A 15354-nucleotide genomic window follows, 5' to 3' on the forward strand; every position below is an offset into this window, starting at 1 on the left:
TAACTAATCAAAGTATCTGAGAGTTATTTAAGAATTTACTTTAATGAACAGTTCAGTGAGAAAAACATACAATTAACAGGTCAATTAATTATGAGATATTTTACACTTATTTATTTCAACAAACTAGTATAATTGTATATGTATAATCTGATTAATTTCAAAGTCATTATGGAACAAACTGTAATAATTGTATATAATAGGATAAATACATCAATTATCCATATTATAAACATTAATTATAATTATCTTCAAGACATCTCTTTCTATAAATAAAATGTTAATAATCTATATTATTGTTTTCCCTTTATTTCCTTATAATAAAAAAAGCAAAGGGGGTTTTGTCCTCCTTGTAAAATATGTGAAGGGGGTTTTGTCCTCCTTGTAAAATTCAGCAAAGGGGATTTTGTCCTCCTTGTAAAAAACATAAAGGGGGTTTTGTCCGCCAATGCAAAAATGAGCAAAGGGGGTTTTGTCCGCAGGGGATTTTGTCCGGATCCCGTCATTTAGGTCTCATTGGCCGCGACAGTGACCCTCTTTTGGCTTCAAAATTACTTCTCTTTGGCATATACTCTACGGAAATTGCGTAGAGGTAAATTTTCACCATTTGGCTTCAAAAAGCATCTTTAACGGTATGCCTGGTGACATGCCGGGGTCTGTACTCTAAATAGCGAAAACTATGTTGTGCCCGACAGGGCAGATGGACACTTATTAAACTTAAACTGTCAGTCAGTCATTATTTCTAATCCCTTTGGGGTCCATTCATTGGTATTGTATATTCTCATCTTAGCACATTCCCGTTAAAACACGGATATCTGACGTCGACGTATAATTTGGCGCCATGCATGCGCCATGAAATAGTGCTTCCCTATTTCACATCATCGAGAAAATTATTCCACAAGCCTATTGTTTCGATATATCGATATATTAAAACATGGTTCTGCTATAAATTATGTCTTAACTTGAAGTCCACGGTGTTAGTGGGCGTGAGTGTTGTTCGTTGTATTTTTACTACCTCTCGTGAACAGACTTATCACACCGAGTCTACTATAAGTTCACTTGGTTTGCATTATCATTTTATACATTTTATTACTCTCAACTAAAGAACAATCAGTATAGAGAAAGATCATGACATTTAACGTTTTATTTAAATTAACTGAATAGAAACCAGTCGTGTACATTCATAATGAATAATGTGATATTTTATATACAATGGCGTAGGAGTAAACTCAACATGGGGGCGGGGTGGGGAGGGGGGTGGGGGGGGGGGGCAATAAGTATGTGGGGGGGGGGGGGGGGAAGCTAAACCTACCCAGATTAAAACAGACATCACATCAAATCCATACTAGTACATCTAAATGCTCTCCTAAATTAAATGTTTTCCTTTATCTACTTTTTTCTGAAAAAAAAAAAAGAGAACAGTTTGGGGGTCAAAAGTTGGGGAGGGGGAGGCCAACCATATAAACCATATCCGTCCCCTCCCCCACTTTCAATATTAGGAAGGGGGGGGGGCATGGTCTCCCTTCTCCTACGCCCTTGATATAACAAACATTCAAACACAGAATAGTGGAAGAGATACCAATACAACAAAAAGATTACTTGTGCACAAGGTTACAAAATCTTTATATGGCTACATAAATACATACCCAAAATGACAATTTGACAGCAGAGATTTTAAGTATAGATAGTAGGAAAACTGTAATTACCTGTCATTATCGTGAAAATAGCGTGTAGTATTACAGTAGATGTGGACAACACTGAAAATGAAATAAATCGTTTCGTCAATTAATGCCTTTGCACGTGAATCGGATAGGTTAATGGCTAAATTTTCTATGGGTTGTTCTGTTACACATACCTGGTATATTAAGTTTGAAATTAATTTTGAAATGAAGATAATTTATCATGGCATTCGAAAATCAAGATGTTAGGTTTTTGAATTCGTGATAAGGACCAAAAATGGCCCCCACTAAATATGCATGTAAAACAATGCCATTCCATTGGTAATTAACTATATTTTTCAAAATCTACCAAGATATAATGACCAGACGTCGGTAATAAACCAAAAATAATTGATTATTACATCTATCTAAGACTTCCGCTGAAAAGATATTTGATCATTTAGAATGGGGGTATAGAAAACTATTTTGCAATATATCTTAGTTTATATTGCTGAATCCTATAAATTGTATGTCGTCACAATACACAGTGATCCAACTTCTTGAAACGAATCTTTATTTTGTATTCTAAGGCAGAATGATCGTGCAAAAACAAGGGAGATAACTCTTTCATGTAAGGACGACCGGAAACTCTTTTAAGAAATAAGATTTTTTTTTATTTTATACATCTACAATGGCTTATTCTCTAACTATAATGTCTGTTTCGTTTTATTTCGTATCAAGAAAATTTCTAAAACTAAAATTCAAAACTTTCATTTCATATGCGTTTCCATAGCAACATAGAAGCAGTTTTGCATTTTTTGGATTTATAGTAATTTAGCGAGTTATTTCACATACTTGATGAAATATTAACTTTTTAAAAAAAAATTTTTATTTCTATATCTCCTTACATATTTAGAGGTTTTTTTTTTGTTTCGTATACGGAATGGTCTTCTTGTTGTGTGACATGCGTATAAAACAAAACCTTCGTCAAATAAATCAGGAGGCAGGACTTTGTCTTACAAGTTTCCATTTTTTCATATTTTCGGTGATTTTTTTATTTAAATATGTAATGAAGTATTTTCATCAAGTGAGTTGGAAAAAACGACAGTGTTCATTTTACTTGACTAAATTATACACGAGTTCCTTACCACATAATTAAAACACGCACCCGCAGAAACGTGGCCGGAACCGAGTTAGATCGGTATTACAATTATGGAAGCATATCTATGTAGTTTATTCAACTTAATTTCTTGGATTAAATCAAAAACGTTTCCTTTGACACGAAACTATAATATCGATATGAGAAGCACGAAATATACATTAGTGTATGTAAGATCATTACGGAAGGAGTGACATGAAAGGCACGTGCAGTTTCCCGCCAAAATGCCCTTATATATGTAACGTAAAATGTTTCCGATTTCCTGCAAAAGATTTTGGGTTATAGATGAAAGAAAATTATTTGATTTTACTCCATTATGTTATATTCCAATTCCAATTGTTGCATTTATATTATATATTGCGTTTATATTAAAATCAGTTTACAAGACGACCTGGGATATAAGTAGTAACATTTGTATGCGCGCATAAAGACATTTTTTTATTCTAATGGTATTTAACACTAAATTCATTAGAGCGGTAGGTATAAGTTGTTTACAAAATAACAATAAGGCATGGTTGCACAGTGAGAAGCAGATAACCCGACTTTCCTCTGGATTATCACTTTTCCTTTCCTCAGATAGGAAGACAGACAGATTCGAGACGAAACGGCTGCAGCGATAAAGAACCGGCATAGTTGCTCAGTACGCACGTGTTGGTCTAAGAAACATCTATGCACATGCCCACGTGATAGCTAATAAGTGATCTCTATAGTAAGTTTTCCATCATGCCGAGTGATATGTGCGCAAAGGTATTTTTTATACTAATACGTGCGCAGATGTTTAATACTTACATGTGCGCATGTAACGTAATTCTTATTACGTGCGCAAGTAGATATTACGTGCGCACGAAGTAACTAATACGTGCGCACGTTTTAGTATGACAAAACATCCATGTCCCCCTCTGTGATACCTTAACTACATGTATATACATTCCTCTGTTGTTTTTTTAAAATCATTACTGTTATTCTAGAAAAGAAGGAGAGAAAACATAACACCTGCATATGTTGTTTCATTTTAAAAGCATATTCATTAACAGTGCAGAGTGGGGTGGGGGGGGGGGGTCTGTATTGGGTTTGATCTCCGGCCCCGTCATACCAAAGCCGTGAGAAATATTACCAGTAACTCCATTGCTTGGATGCTTGTAATTAAAAAAGGAAACTGGGTCTCTGCTCCTACCCTGATGATGGATTTATTAGGAATGAAATGTCAAAATTGATTTATGTAAGTTGTAGAACTTGCTTCAACACTGCAGATTTGCGGATCGCAGGATTGCGAGTGCGATCCCCGGGCGAGGGTTTTCTTCTCCGTGACGATTTGATAAGGGGTATTGTGACTATAATCATTCGTCCTCCATCTCATAATCATGTGGGGAAGTTGACAATTACTTGTGGGCAACAGGTTTTTACTGGTACGGAATCCAGGAACTCTGGTTAAGTTAATTGTCCGTTACTGTTGAAAAACGGCATTAAAACGCAAAACAAAACAAGTCACAATCAAACTACAATAAATTATTAAAAACAATAATTTGACGCGTCTTTCGATATTTAGATATTCTTTAAACACAAATATAGCTTAGCTATTTTGTTTTGAAAAATGTTATAGAATCTATAGGGATTTTATCTTTTATTCATAAAATAAAATATTTCACACCGGAAATGACATGTCAATGACATTAATTGACTCAACATACATTTATTTATGAAACATCGTACGGCGATGAAACGGAGTATTTTAAAATTGATGAAACAATTCTGAGTTGTTGACTTACTATTTTTCATATGTCATAAAAAGAAGTATAAAAACACATGTTTATAACTTTATCACAGACATACATATACAGTAAAAGAAAAATTGACTAATTATAGAAATAACGCAGTTAAATGGTTTAAAATATTTTAACTCGCTGCTAAAAATATAAAATCTAAATATGGTTTGCAATCATCAAAGAATAGTACTTTCTGTCGTTTTTGCCAGAAAAAAAACTTTTACAGGATTTCGGTTGGGAATCGATCTCGCATACCACTGACACCAGACATAAAATTTAATTTCAGCCGTCGTGCTTACCGATTACAGAGACTTATGTACAAATTACGTCATATTTTTTTACATAAAAGAACTATCTACATATGTCTACTAGTTGCGGTGTACATGAGTTATCTTTCTTGTTTCTATAACATTATATAAACAATAACAATTTTCTTTTTAAGCAATTTTAATTACTCTTTTTTCTTTCTTTAAAAATGCCGCTTAAACAAAATCATCCCTAAATACAGTTCACGTAGATCTAAAACACGTAACTGATCATTAAAATGTCTAGATCTACTTTCAGTTTCACTTTTGTATTAAACTCGGCTGTAAACATTTAATTTTTTTTAAAAAACAACTCTTAGTTATCAGTTTCATGATTAGAACAAAACTCCCGCGTATCTGTTTGATGCTCGGTTGCTTAGAGATGAGCACGTTATCCTGTTTCTTTCAAAGAAAAGTGAGGCTAAAAATTGCGAAAAAGTGGAAATTCAATATGAGCCGGAGCGGGTGTCAAGCTGATTTTTTCTGAAAATGTATATTTTAGTAACCTTATTTTCTCAGCAAAACTTCAGCTTGACACCAGGTCCGGCTCACAATGAAAATCGAGCATGTAGTGTGTAAATCGCGTGTAAAAACGGTAAAAGTCACGGACCTCAACTATTTTAAAGGTCTGAGTCGTACAAATAACTTGGTTTTGAAGTTTTTAAAAGACATAGTTGTAACGATTATGATCTTCTTTTTTGTTTTAGACAGTTAAAATTTCAATTATGGAGTTTTCATTTTCTTATAATTTAGGGGGCCATTTCGCATACCTTATCATATCCCGTCCTTCGAGAAAATTATAAAAATCAAAAATTAGCCTACGTAACTTGTATATTGTCTGCCAGTGGTATTTTGTTACTATTTATAGTAAGGTATATAATAATAAGAGGTTAATAGATCTATACGGCTTGGTTGTGCCTTCTTTCCATAATGGCACACCTGGTGTCATAATTGCCCGAGGGCTGTTATGAAACTAGGTGTGTCATTATGGCTTGAAGGTGCAACCAGCCGTTTATTAACCTTTTTATTATATACCTTCGCTTCATATTCATCTTGGTATTTTCATTTTACATATTTTTTCTACAGACATATAGTGCGGCCCTATATGGGCCTAAGCATCATTTGTATTGATTCTTTCATCAACAGTGCCATCAATATTGGACAATCGATCTGAAAATGACAGCACCCTTTCACCCGCCATAATGACGTTGCTTCATGACGTCAACGTCAGAACGCGCTGACGTTCCAGTTACCCGGGGACATTATGATTATGGCGCGTGAGGCGCACTGTGCCATTATGGATTCGTCAATAGGGGCCGTACTGACCGTTTTAAACGGCCTTTTTGTTACTATTTATAGTAACGTATATAATAATGGTCACTTAAATGTTTTCTATAACTTGACAAACTATTTGTTTATCAGACAAGATGGATTTATATCGGTGTGCAAAGCCGTCATCGTTATTTAGTTGTTACCATTGTCGAGTGTGGTACAATTAATAATGTTTTGCTACATTTTCTAGCATATCAGATTTACAGAGAGTTATTTTCCCGGAAAAAAAAAACTATATATCGCTACTATAGAAGAAGAAAAGGGGATGTTGCCTTTTATATAAGAAAACTACAATTCTTTAAATACAACCCGCTGATTTTACTTCTTAAGTTCCTCCGCTGCCAATTTTATCAAAATCACCCTAAATACATTGCGAATGTATTTGAATTCATTTCATACCGACTTGAAGATTAATTGATCCTGTTTAACGACCTAGGTGTTTTGGTATGCTGGGAAAGTCCTTTTCTGTTAACTTTCGTCTATGTTGAGCAGGAGCAAGCCCTATTCTTTCTTGCTAGGCTATATTTTTCAAAAGTTTTGTATTACAGGGTCGGGTAAAAGACTAATTGGTTTGTAACTTTTGGGGAACATCTGTTGGCTTTCCATCTTTGTATATAGAGGTAACTATTACAATTTAACATTAGGTTTCAGTCATGGCTGAAAAGAGTTTCTGAAGGTATATGTCAGGATTTCACCTACAGATAACATGTGTTCGTTAACCAGACGCTTACCCGTTTTTATACGCCCGACTCTGAAAGTGGCGGCGGTCGGCGTCCAAAGCATGTCCGCTCTCTAAGTCAAACAGTTTTCATCCAATCTTCACCAAACTTGCTGACAATGTTTGTGGGCATAATATCTCGGCCAAGTTCGATAACCACCCAAATCGCCCCAGGCACTCTTAAATTATGGCCCTTGAATTAGGCCAAGTTCGATGACGGGTGTATTTTGTGACAGTCTGGCACTCTTGTTAAGTAATTTCAGTGTATGAGTTGACCGGTAGATAGAATTTCATCCTTTTTGTAATCTCTAAGTAATAGTTTTAGTATGTGTGAGAGTGTGTTACCAGGATATATCAGTGCTAGGGGTACATCGAGGGTATTTTTCTCTGCACATATCGTCGAGGCCGGCCGAGCATTACATATTATAACTGTTTTATCGCATAGTTTTATCATTAAAATTTATATATTATTTTCATTTACATTTGTTTATTATTAGTCTTACTCTTTTGATTCCCTTTCTGCGCCTCGCTGACTGAAACACTAAAACTTCTGTTTTAGAAAATGTGTTCCGCAGATAAAAAGTATCCAACAGATTTCTGCATTGGTTTTAAATATTTGCATTTCATTGGCCAAACATATTGTAAAACTTGTTTTGTTTGTTAAAAAAAAATCAAAGAAAAAGAAACATTTGAGAAATCTCAGAATTTCATATATTTCATGTATTTCTGAATTTGGCAATCACTATCGAGTTTTTGAAATATTCTAGTTTATTTATTCTTTTACTTTATAAATGTAAGTGTTTGTGATAATTCTTTCTCTGTGAACTATAAATTGGAGCTAAAATCATCTTTTCTTTGAAAGGAAAAAATTATACTCCCTCAATAGGACCTCAGCAGAGAAAAAGTGTGGCGATATATATCGGAACAATTTTACTGTGCTGATATATATCGCAACAGTTTTTTTTTTCTAATGAAACTCTATAGAGATTTCTGTGTTGATATATATCGTAACAGTTTTGTAAAATATCAGCACAGATTTTGTAGTATTAATGTACGTTACCATGTTTAACATACTGCAAAGATCAAAGGAAAACTGCCGCACTATGCGATAAGATTGCTTTAACTTTGGTATCTGAATTGCGAAGATAATTGCCGTCGAACATTTTATTGTTTTGGCGAGTCTTTTCTTCTTAGACCTCATTCAATTTCCGACCAGAATGCCATTGGAGCAATAGGCCCGTTAGATATGCATAACGAATTAAAGCTAATAAATTATAACTAATAGATTATATGTAATAGTTATAGTATGTGTGAGAGTGTGTTACCAGGATATATCAGAGCTAGGGGTACATCGAGGGTATTTTTGTCTGCACATATCGTCGAGGCCGGTAGGCCGAGACAGATATGTGAAGAGAAAAATAACGAGATGTACCCCTAGCTCTGATATATCCTGGTAACACACGAGCACTACATATTATAACTGTTTTATCGCATAGTTTATCATTAAAATTTATATATTATTTTCATTTAAATTTGTTTATTATTATTTTTACTATTTTGATTCCCTTTCTGTATATATATCGGAACACTTTTTTCCCCTTTTATCATTAAAATTTATATATTATTTTCATTTAAATTTGTTTATTATTATTTTTACTATTTTGATTCCGTTTCTGCGCCTCGCTGACTGAAACACTAAAACTTCTGTTTTAGAAAATGTGTTCCCCAGATAAAAGTACCTAACAAATTTCTGCATTGGTTTTAAATCTTTGCATTTCATTGGCCAGACATATTGTAAAACTTGTTGTTTTGTTTGTAAAAAAAATCAAAGAAAAAGAAACATTTGAGAAATCTCAGAATTTCATATATTTCATGTATTTTTGAATTTGGCAATAACTATCAAGTTTTTGAAATATTCTAGTTTATTTATTCTTTTACTTTATAAATATAGGTGTTTGTGACAATTCTTTCTCTGTGAACTGTAAATTGGAGCTAAAATCATCTTTTCTTTGAAAGGAAAAAATTATACTCCCTTGATAGGACCTCAATAGAGAAAAAGTGTTCCGATATATATCGGAACAGTTTTACTGTGCTGATATATATCGGAACACTTTTTTTCTTATGAAACTCCATAGAGATTTCCGTGTTGATATATATCGCAACAGTTTTGTAAGATATAAGCACAGTTTTGTAGTAATAATGTGTGTTACTAGGTATAACATGCTGCAAAGATCAAAGGAAAATTGCCGCCTTATGCGATAAATATAAGTTTTGAAATTTATAAGTGATAAATGTCCCATCAGAGTTTCAGGCCTATCGAATTTAAGCAAATAACGTATAATGTCTGGGTTATAGATCTACCACATTATTGTACTTGCTAATCATTGACTCTGGTATGACCTCACCTTGCCGGTTAGGTGCAATAGAATTTCTGTTTTAGAACACTTACACTTCTTACAGAAATTGGCCAAAAGTGGTATCGATAAAATATGTAGGTGACACTGTCTGTGACGTCATCGTGTGTATAGTATAGAATGTATGTAGATGTCATCAAAGGATGACGTCACTGTTTTAGTTCAACAAGCAGAAAGTGCATGTTCAAAACGAAAACAAAATGTGTTTACCATGTGTAAGTAGTAGATCTTATTCTATTAAACAAAACACATCTTATAAGCTTTTGTAATATGTAATATGCTACCTTAGATTGAAGTTTTCTTGATGAAATAAGAAATTTAATTCTAACTCGCATCCTAATCTTATTTTATAAAAATAACTCAGCTGTTTATCTTGCAATCGCGTGAAGTTAAATGTTACTTCATTCACAGTGTTCTGTTTCACGCTTTTAGATCGAGCCTTTAATAAACGCATGGGATCGCATAAACCCTTTCAAAAGAGCACGGAAGAGGTCAAGAAAAGTTGAAGCCTCTAAAGAAGGTAAGAAAGTTTCTACTATTTCGTTGGACTCTCAAACTTCGTGATACCTCTATGTATGACGGTATTAAAAACATTTCTTCTTTGAGTCATATTAATTGTCAAAGTCTACAGTGTTCTATTTTACTTTTCCATTCTTTCACTTGTTGCCAGGTCATGTGCCTTGTATTCATAATTTTAACATGTCCAAAACACTGCCGAATGATAGATCTACTTATTTCACTTGGGTATTGATTACATTTTACTCGGACTTTATCATAGACTCCCTGTGTAAAATCTCAAATTTTAACTAAAATAAAAATATTAAATCGATAAAATATTTCAATGAAACTTTAAAGTTTTCTTGTTTGTAGCAACATCTGGGACATGTGCAGTAAAAAAACTTAATTTGATTTCTAAAATAGTGTAATATTTATTTCTAAAGTCACTATATTTTCATTGTAAATATACTTCGTTATACCCAAGAGGAAACTGGCAGGTACTCGAAAATGCAGCTCTCTGACTGGTCAGTTAGAACCCCTAATGTTTTGTGATGTCATGATAAAGTTATGAATAAAATAATCCAAATGCTATTGAAAACACAGAAAAAAATAATATGTCGACCATAATGCAAGAGCACCGGCTAACTATGAATGACATCACTATTGTAAACAATGTATTCTTCCGCAAACTTCCCCAGCATCCTCAGCTGTCACTAAGCAACATCCTTAAACTACATATTACCAACTTCCATATATCTGACCTCTTCTAAAATACTCTATAAGGATATGATAACTGATCAAATTGAAAATAAAAGCAATACCTAGCATGAAAATACCTTTTTACCCCCGAAAAAAATTGAGTGGACCACGGAGGAATACCGGCACATTTCTCCCGTCATACCTATAACTTCATGCACTACGTCATACGCGCCAGTTCCGGTTATCGCGAGATTTTGTTGCGAGATTTCGGCGGAAACGTGATGTAAACAGAAATGCCACTTCGTGAGAAAAAATGCCATTCAAGCAGGTAAATCAACTAGAAAGATACCATACCTCTATATTTTGGTAAATTCTGCTATTCCCAAATGATTCTGTTCGAGAAACCCTTAATTTGACCCGTAAATATTGAAAACTCTTTCGTCTGCACTGCTTACATTCTGTCAAGAGGTCAAGGTCGTCACTGATGCGCTTTAAGGCCAAACGTATTTTTATTACTTGACTGTTGTTACCCATGTCCCCTAGGTTGTTTCTTCAAAACACTTAGTGATTTTTTCTGTCATTTTAAGCTGGCATGCAGCCTTTGAAGTAATCATACAGAAACTATTCCCAAACAGTGTAAAAGAAGATGGTACCTCTGTCAGGCTCTACGATGTGCCACAACAAACTCTTAGAGATAGAGTCCTGGGAAAGATAGACCCCGAATGTGAAACAACTAGGAGGAAACCGGTTCTTTCTTTATTTGAAGAATCCCAGCTTGTTGAACATTTGAAAGTTATGGCTAATTATAAATGGCTATGGATATACAAAGCAAGAAACTGCTGATATTGCAACTGAGTATGCCATTATGCTGGGTAAAAGACCAGAGACAATCCATTCACACTGAAATGGGTAGACAGTTTCAAATCAAGGTGGCCAGAAATGAAATTTATTAAACCTAGAGGTCTACAGTATCTTAGGGCCAAGATGACTTGTGAAGAAACTATTGATGATTATTTAGGTGGGCCGATGGTCTAGTGGTTACACGCTTGACTGTCAATCCAGAGGTCCGGTAATCGAATCCCAGTCCAGGCACTGGAAATTTCTGAGATGCTCTTGAGTGTCTCCCACCTAACTAGAGGCCTGTACTGGTTCTTCCCAGGAAAGACGGCTTCGCAAGTATCGGTGCTATACACCGGGCACGTTAAAGAACCAGACTGTCTAGTCGCAAAGAACGTTCTCTCTGTCTGTTCTGGGGGCTTTATCTCACTCTGTCCCTCTGGTCAGATCGCTCTGTGTCTGTACTAGTAGAGGATGAATTTTCGCGCCCTGTGTGGCTGCGTCTGCTATATGTAAAGCGCCTTTTAACGTGTTTATCATGAAAAGGGCGCTATATAAATCTGGTATAATAATAATAATAATAAATAATAATAATAATAATTTCACTAACTTGAACAAAATTCTTGTTAAATATGAATATGATTTACTAACAAGCCTCATCTAATTTTCGATTTGGATGAGAAAGGTATCAGTTTGGATCATAGTCCACCATACATTCTCGCAGATGCCTGTCCACCTGAAAGTACATCTAGCCGAGGTAAAACAACAACAATTCTAGGTTGCGGTAGCGCCAGTGGAGTTGCAATACCTCCATTCTTTGTCTTTCCAGGCAAGAGAATGATGCCTCAATTGCTTGTAGGTGCTTCTCCTGGTGCTGATGGCACAGTTAGTGATACAGAATGGTCCAATAGTGCAGTATTTCGACATTATCTACAGCATCACTTTTTAAAGTTTATTCCTGGTCGTGCCTCTGAGCCAGTTTTGCTTCTAGTTGATGGTCACAAGTCGCATGTGTCAGTAGGGATTGTTGAATGGGCATTAGAACATAACATTATTATATTTGTATTTCCTGCCCACACATCACATATTCTTCAACCTATGGATGTAGCCTGTTATGGTCCTTTCCAAAAATGTATGATAACCAGTGCCATAAGTTCATGCGTACAACTGCTTCAACAATATCTAGGTACAATGTATGCGAAATGACATGTAAAGTTTACCACAAAGCACTATCTCCTGAAAATCCAGTCTGGCTTTGCAAAAAACACGTATATACCTAATCAGTCGAGAAGCAGAGATATTTGACAGGGACTCTGATACAAGTGATGCTACAGTTGAAGGCGGTATACCTGTAGGTAGAGTAGAAAGTGCCCCTTTCAGTCTAGATCTATACATAGAGCTCTAAATTCGGCTACCCATATCGGGCCTCAGTCAGAGCTCTATTCCCTTCCATTCAAAAATATGCAATATAAGGTTTCAGCTAATATTATATGTTCTATATACGCATTTTGCCAAAAAATTGTTTACTTCGCTAACTGATTGCCACTTTTTCTACATTTCTATGAAGTCGACTCTTTCCGCAATGTTCGGATGATTACTTTTAGTTGTATTTTTCCGTATCAATCGCGCATCCAAATCGATGCGGGACGCCATGTTGAATTTGACCACAAGGCATCATGGGAAATATGCAAATTAGGTAGGTCAATGAAAATGTTAAGTAATTACATTGTTGCGGGATAATTACGGGACATGGATCAAATTCCACGTCTCACGAGCGGCTCGAAACTAATTTTGATAGTTTCGAAATTGTCCTGTTCTGAATAAACAAAAGTTATTTTAAAAAGAAATATGAACATTTATAAGGTAAACTGACTCACTGTTAATCTTCTAAAGTTGTGATCCCTCCAAAATTTACAATTTACAAACAAATTTCATTTTAATTGTCTGTCTCCTCGACGACATCATAAGTCTGACTTCGTCGATCATCTCGATGAAATCCAGGCACCGATCGCACCCATAGGCCCCATCTAACGGTATCCTTATGGTATAGCATTATATAGTAAGAAAAGAAAAGGTAGGACACTTCCGAAACACCAAATCTGATTTGAAGCTAATATAGAACGTACGGTTCAAACGATACACTTAATTAATTGATATTATTGTAATTAACCTACGGCATAAGTTTGACCTTTATCACTACAGTATTTTTAAAGAAATAAGCGATTTTCCACGAACTTCAGATTTCTACATCTTCCCTGCTTGTATACATCCGGTTTGCAACGGAGTGAATTTGTAGTCCTTATTGCGGTGGTCAAAAATAAACCTTCGGTATCGAAGGTATAAAATTTCGTGAAAATAAATCGAAAAATTTATATTCTGTACCGGCTTGGCCCGATGTAATAATGTTGTGGTCACGCTTAGCAGCGCTCCTTAGTTGTTCTAACTGAATTGACATTTTTGTTTATTATTGTTTGTCGCTATTTTTTCATTCAGTTCTATTGAAGTAATGATGATGAAGGTATATAGCCGAGGTATATCGATTTTCCCGGTATCTGTCGAACTATACCTATTAACCAATGAAATCGCAGAGGATATTCGCACCGTAGATCCGGAAACAGCGGAGCAAAGCAAATGTTGGACTCGATTCAAAATGTAAAACATCGATTTTATAGCTATAATAGGACTTATTTGAACATTTTTTGTGGTAGATTCTAAATTTGTTAAAATTAATATTTCCAACTAACGTTTAAATTTTATTCTATTGAAATCGATCATATATTAATGAACAAGAGAATATGGGTATTCGGAAGTGTCCTACCTTTTCTTTTTTCTTACTATATAAATGCTATGCCATACGGATGCGTTAGATGGGGCCTGTGATCGCACCATGCTCTTGAAACGATGATTCATTGAATTCAACATCATTTCCAAAAGCATGGTTCAAAGATAACCTGTAGTTTAGTACAGTATCCTTATTGAATTATTTCCAGTTCCTTTAGCAATCATTTTTCCAACAGTTTTAATAAATAAATAGAATATGGTTATTCTCTATGTTCGCGTCCTTGTTGTTACTGTTTCACTTCTCCGAAACGGGTGACGTATGAGACAAATGACGTAAGAAGACCGAGAGCTTCATGCAAATTTACATGAGGCTCATTCGGGTATACTGTACTTAGTATACTGTACTGAACTACTGCAATAGATTGTTGAACTTCTACAATAGATTGTCAATTTGTCAGGGCTCTTTCTCCGGACAGTTTATTTGTAACATAGACATGTTACGTAGTTGTCTAGAAATATATTACAACTCACTTTTTAATAGAGGAGGCGAGTTCCGTTTTGAAGAAGTAGTCCATCTTGATAAAGAAATTGTATTTTATAGTTTGGCCTTAAGAAAAATATTTGTTTCCGGTAACATGCTAAATTAGGGTAGGTAGATCTAGGTCGGATTTTTGTTTTGGATTTTTTTTTAATTAAGGGAGATTTTTCGGAAATTATTTTTTTGTCAAAAAATGAATACAAATAATGGGGTTATGCCGCTAGAGTATCAGCATCAGTAAATTGATTTCTAACATCACTGACCATGTTTAAAGCATAAAAAGTGCATTCTCCAAGGCCATAAAAACAAGAATGAAACTATAAAAAATAATTTCTGTACAGCTGAACTTATTTTCATGTTGAACAGAAGTCACTTAAGTCGGTGATATTAACGACTACTCCCCTCCCCCTCCCCACCCCACACACATATACACGCCCGGACGCTCACTTTCCCTCAAAGTTCTGCGTCTTTGAGGCAAGGAACCTTGAACTATTTTCACACATATATAAAAAATTTCTTCAACATGATGTTAGCCCGCCCGCCTAGCTCAATAGGGAGAAGAACGCAGATCTCCGGATCTCGGGGTCGGGAGTTCGAGTCCCGGGCGAGGCGTATGTTTTCCGTGACGATCAACATGGTCTTGCTCATAGAATGG

This window comes from Mercenaria mercenaria, chromosome 8 (assembly GCF_021730395.1).
Source record: "Mercenaria mercenaria strain notata chromosome 8, MADL_Memer_1, whole genome shotgun sequence".
Classification (NCBI taxonomy): domain Eukaryota; kingdom Metazoa; phylum Mollusca; class Bivalvia; order Venerida; family Veneridae; genus Mercenaria; species Mercenaria mercenaria.